Raw genomic sequence first — 6,000 nt, 5'->3', positions numbered from 1 at the left:
TATATAAAAATTCAAGAGAAGGGCTGGAACAATATTTAAGAACTAGTCAGCTAGAATGTTCCAACATTTCAGTTGACACTTAATGTTCTACAGAAAGAGGGTATTGATTGTCAGAAGTCTCTGTAATGAAAGTACATTATTATACTGTAATGAATTCACCAGAAATATGATATACATAGAAGATTGTCTACATATGTACAAACTTATATACTAAGGAGGTGGAATTATTCTTTTAATAATAATTATTCTTTTAATAATATTTTTAGCTTGTTATATGTGTAGTAATGTTTTAATTATCCCCATTCCTTAATATTTCACAGATCTTGACAATTTTCCTCTTGAAAAAATAAAGAACTTTACCTCTGTGTGAGTCCTGCCATTTAAAACTTTAATCAAATTGAGTTTTAAACTTTACCATATATCACAATCAGAAAAAAATTACATTTTTTCATGGAAGAATGTAAGACATGGAAGACATTTTTCAAACAATTCTACTTGATGACAAAATAATAGATATAATGAACAGCAGGGAATGAAAGAGAAGCTTGTGATTTAAAGCAATGTAATTATGTAAATTATAAACCGAGATATACATGCATACTGCTCTTTCATTTGAGGTTGTTTCATTTTTTATGTGCATAAAGAATAACAAATGATTTTAAAGTATTAATTACCAACAGCTCATTGGAAATCAGTTTGGAGAAATCTTTGTGTGACTTTAGTGATATATGGATCTGTCTTACAGATATATACAAGAAGTTGGTTGTCCTGCAACCTGAGGAATTTAACAAGAAGAACTCATTAGACTTCTAACAAGAGATTAGAGTATACAATGAAAAAAAAAGAAAGTAAGACCCAAGGACACCACTGAGATAAATGGCAGTTAAAGGCTGACATGACTGGCAAAAGAGAAGGAACAGGGAATAAGACAGTGTAATTTAAGAAGCATACCTAGGATAGCTGTACTTAATTTTCCACTGCCTTTTCTGTTTCTTCCATTCTGACACAGAGAGGGTTTTTTTACTCAGCAGTGTAAATTACAGCAACTCCAGAGTGAGGGATATGCTGAGGAGAGTCAAAACAGTATGCAAAAACACAAGGGAGTAGAAGAGCATTCTGTGGAGAGTACCATATGAAATGATTGCCATCTGAGATCTCACTAGAAAGACAAGGAAATGTTGCCAACATGAGGGAAAGGCCAAATGCTGAACAGCATTGTTGCAGCTTTGACCAAGTCAACAGTTTGAAGATAGACTTTGTCTTTCCCAGGTTATACCTAGGATTCTGTAGTACTGCATAAAAGCTCTGCTTATACACTTTAGCAAATTTCCCAAGCATCTGAACCATTTTAGTTTCAGCCCTTCTTGTTATGAGGCCAGTTTCTGCACTTGAGACACGAAAAAAACAACTGGATTTCAAATAATGAAATTGCAATCTGCACAGTTGGGCTACATTTTGTGGTGCTTTAGGTTTGCAGTTCAGACAGAATTAATTTTCCTTGGCTTTAGTTTTCTAAAAGTTTGTCCTCTTTCTTTGCTTATGGTATTTTACATATTTTCCAGGAAAAAAATTTGTTATATTCTCAAATTATGGCTCAATCATGATACAAACAAATGCCATTTAAAAGCACTCATAATTTAAGTAATAAAACACCCAGTTATTTAGATTTCAGTTAGTAGAATGTATCTCCAGAAGGCAAACAATCTTAGAATAATTGGCATATTTTACTTTCAAAAAGGGGAGAAGCTACATAGAAAACTTACTGACCTCAGTTCAACAGGATTTTGATACCCATAACATTTGCTTGCCATTTAGATAATGTCTTTGCCATTGCCTTAACGGAACAAGAATTTTGGCTATCCTAATCAAAGATAGAGCAAGATATGGCCAGACAGGGCCACATGGCACCAGCTATCTCTATAGAGATTGTCAATAATCTGCTGACTAAAGTTTGGAATCTTCTGTCTGAGTATCTATAGCAAGTAAACATTAATATTGAAAAAGAAAAAAATTGGTCCTGTATACAACTAGAAAGAATTTCTAGCACAGATTTACTGGAAGACAGAAATGTTATATCTTATCAGGCTCAGCTATGGTACACTATGTTATGTGATGAATTAAAAAGTTGTACCAAAACACAGATCTTTTTTCTCTATCAACACTGTGGTTTCCCTATCAACATTGTGGATGGATCTATTCCTGCTTCCTGGATCACTTCAATAAAATTAAACACAGCTCTTTGTTTTTATTACAGGAATTAAAAAGCAAGCAGCCCAATGTTTCTTGTCCTTTCCAGCAGCTCTATCAGAGAGTCTGAACCTTTCAAGTGTTAACTGTACTTCATTATAAACATCCAGCCTTATGGTAAAGTTTAGATGCTGTAGACTTTTCCATATGGCATAGTGACTCTGTATATATTTAATGTATAGGCACACCCACACATGAATAAAAAAGTAAATAAATATAAAATTGTTCTTACAGAAAACAGTAAAATTGTAATTTCTATTTTGAGAAATTTTTATCTTTTTTTCCCCAAATATACTATAATAAATATTATGCCCTCCCTTGAAATAGATAGAAAACAAAATGTGTTTAATTTCTTTTGCTCCCAAATCTCAAAAAAAATTCTGTTGAATATTTGATGCAAAACATCCCATAATGAACATCCCATATAATGAACATTTATAATGAATATGTTCATTATAAAGCAGTAACTTGAAGAAGTGTTTTGGTAAATTTTGAGAGATAAGTTATCCCATTATTGTATTCAATGCAAGTACTGTGGTTATGTTCAGCATTATTAGTTTACTGGGGTAGGAACCAAGTGAGAAACACCAGCCTTGTTAATGCAAATAGAAATATTTAAACCATCCAATGCCATTTGTTTTCTTCTGATATCTGTACCCCACTGCAGATGTTAGTGTCAAGTTCAGTTAAATTATTGTAGAATTTCTTCAACAACAGATAGACACAGAGATAGTAGAAAGACCTTTTAAATGCAGAATATTGTTTTACTCTCACAATGATTTCAGTACTAGCAATACCTCATAAGCTAGAAGTCATAAATATTCATGTGCATTAAATATATTAATGTAGTAGAATTATTCATAGTAAGGGAAATTATGTAGTCAGTTTCTTTTGGAATTGGTGTAGTTTTAAGTGAACAAAGATTGTATGACTTGGACTGTGTATTTAGCAAGATAAATAGCCTGTGTTCAGCACCATGTTACTTTTTGGTTCTTCAGTGATTCCACATTCCCACACAAACACACACACACACACACACAAAGAATTTGTTTCTTCCACTGAGGTCAGCTCACTTCTATGCTTTTCTTAACCAGAAAGAAACACAATTTTAAGCATCTATACCTGTCTCACAACTGTTCTAGCAGGGCTAAGTTTGGGCCAAAAAACACTGACTGAGTTATTAAGGAGAGAGAATCTGCCTATTGCCTGCAATGGTTTTGACTGCAACTGACAGAACAGCCAGGATCAGTTTCAGCAGTAGTTGACTATGGCAGTTGGGTGTAGCTAGATGTACATGAAGAAAATGTGTGGAAGTATAAAATAGGAAAATAGGAAACATAGATTCAGGCAGTCCCTGATTACTTGTCTCTGAAACCATATTCACAGACTAATGGCTGCAGGCTTCCAGATACTAAATTATGAAGGGTTTAATTATTTGGGGTTTTTTTTGTGATCCAAAATTGCTTTTATGTTGACAAAAAATCAAATGCAATATCTTTTCCTTATGTAATAAGCATGTTGCAAGTAGTGCAGCATCATCAAACACAGCATTTGTCAGGCTTTCAACATTAAAGATTGAAAGAATTGTAGCACATATTGAGTTCTGAGAGAAGGAAATTAGTTTTCAAATTCCCAAACATGTACCATTGTGAGAGACAGGTAGCAGAAGTACACTTCACATGGTCTATATATTTGCCCACTACTGCATATTATAGCTGTGCAACATGCATTACTTTGGAGTTACAGCTATCTAAAGTCTGTAGGAAATTTAAATTAGCTGCTATGTATTCATGGGAAACTTGACAGATCATAACTATAAAAAACATAATTAATGTTCCCCAAAGAGTTTTAAATTAGATGCTTTCTACTCTGTAGTAATCTGGGCAGTCCATTGAATTTAATATGTGATAAATTTAATGCTGTCTTTTTGCACAATCAAAAATTCATGATTCTATTTTTCAAGACTGTTGGAACAACTAATATTAGATATTTCTTTTTGTATTTGCAATTATGAAAGTTTCATTTCAAACAAAAATAAACAGCTTGGTATTAGGGATTGTATATTTTTGTAGCTTCCCTATTCTCTGTTTCATATATCTTCTAAAGAACAACAATAAGACATTTCTTAAAAACACACACTGAGATTTTATTTTTTTTTTTAATGACCCTTGACATTTTTCCTTTGAACGCTTGTGAGATTTCCTAGTGTTAACAGCAAGGAACAAGCCAGGGAGAACTCCACAATGGCAAGTATCAGAAGCAGAATGAAAGAGTGCCAGAGGGCCTGTCTTGGGGTCCAATCTGTTCAAAGAAGAGGCAGCAAACTGCTGTTGCCAATTTACATACCTTTGCTTTGCTGTGAGGCACAGGGCACAGAAATGTGTCTGATGAGAGCTGAATCATATGCATATTTATCTCAATGTAGTAAGTATAGGGACTCAAACAAAACAAAACACATACAAAAAACCCTATCCTAGCAACATCAAGATCAGAAATACAAAAGACCTTAGCACAGAACAATTGATGAAAGACTTGTAATGTAACCTGACCTTTTGATGGAGAAACCAAGACTAAAGTCAGTCTGGATTCCAAGGCACAGATAGAAAGCCCACATGCTTTGTGCATGCTTTTGTTATTGTTGTCATTTTGCTAAAGCAGCTGTAGAAGTGCCTTGTAGAAATGATGATAGGATAAAGACAGGAAACTATATGCCTACCTTATCAAAGGGCAAAATGATCCCATGTGTATTTTTAAAAGAGAAAGTAATTGAACAATGTTTTAAAGGGCCCTGAGTCTCAAACTTACTCCCTGTAGAAGGGAGGAGACTTTCCCACTCAATTCAGTTGTTGCTGTTTTAAATCAGGAATATGGAGGAACCGAGGAAGTGCTATTTAGAACATGGTTTTATCTCTGCCTGCTGATCACTGATAACACTGCTCCACCCAAAACAGGAAATTATGGATGATTTAAACGATGTTGTAAGTTGAAATATGAGAATTCAGACATCTTCCAGCATAGAAATGTGACATTTCTAAAAGACTGTTGTGTGAATTCTAAGGTAGCCTTTCACTGATCAAATAAAGAAGGCAAAATATTCAATCAAGTTATATTTTTTTGCATTTTGGCTTCTAATTCCCACTGAGTTTATATGGTTGCTCTTAATGGAACCTTCAAGCTTAAATCATTGATTGAATATCAGTTTTATGCTTCTATGTTTTAAGTACTCTAATCTTAAAAATAAAAAGGGCACATAATAGTATCTGGCCTGCAGAATATATTTTTTAAAAAGCAGAACACTGGGCCAGATTTTGTCTTATAGTGAAGCATCAAACTGAAAACCGTGATCTAACTCACTATGATATGTTTGGCATCTGGATCCAGTACACTCCTTGAGAACTTGTGTGAGTACACAGTAGGGATGTTTTCTGTGTTGAAGAATTTGCTAATGCTTACAACATGTCACCTTCGTTATAGCTTGTTTGCTTTTTACTTTTTTCTTGGAATGAAATGCTTATTGGTATTTTCCCCTTGAAATGTATGTGTTGAGAAGAATAAAAAGTATAATTCAAAAAGGATTTTCATACTTGATTGGCCTCTGGAGAAATCATAGGAACACAGGATTTTTTGTTATTTCCTCTGAAAGATGACAAGTCCACTGTGATCATTTGGTGGTATAGTTATTTAACAGATTTTATAGTTCAAAACTCTTGGGTTTAGAAAATAATGCCTTTTTTTTTTTTTTTTTTTTTAAAT

Source organism: Myiozetetes cayanensis, unplaced genomic scaffold, assembly GCF_022539395.1.
Source record: "Myiozetetes cayanensis isolate MyiCay16 unplaced genomic scaffold, myiCay2020 scf5-8, whole genome shotgun sequence".
Taxonomy (NCBI): domain Eukaryota; kingdom Metazoa; phylum Chordata; class Aves; order Passeriformes; family Tyrannidae; genus Myiozetetes; species Myiozetetes cayanensis.
The sequence above is the reverse complement of the archived record's forward strand: the minus strand, read 5'-3'. Positions refer to the sequence as shown.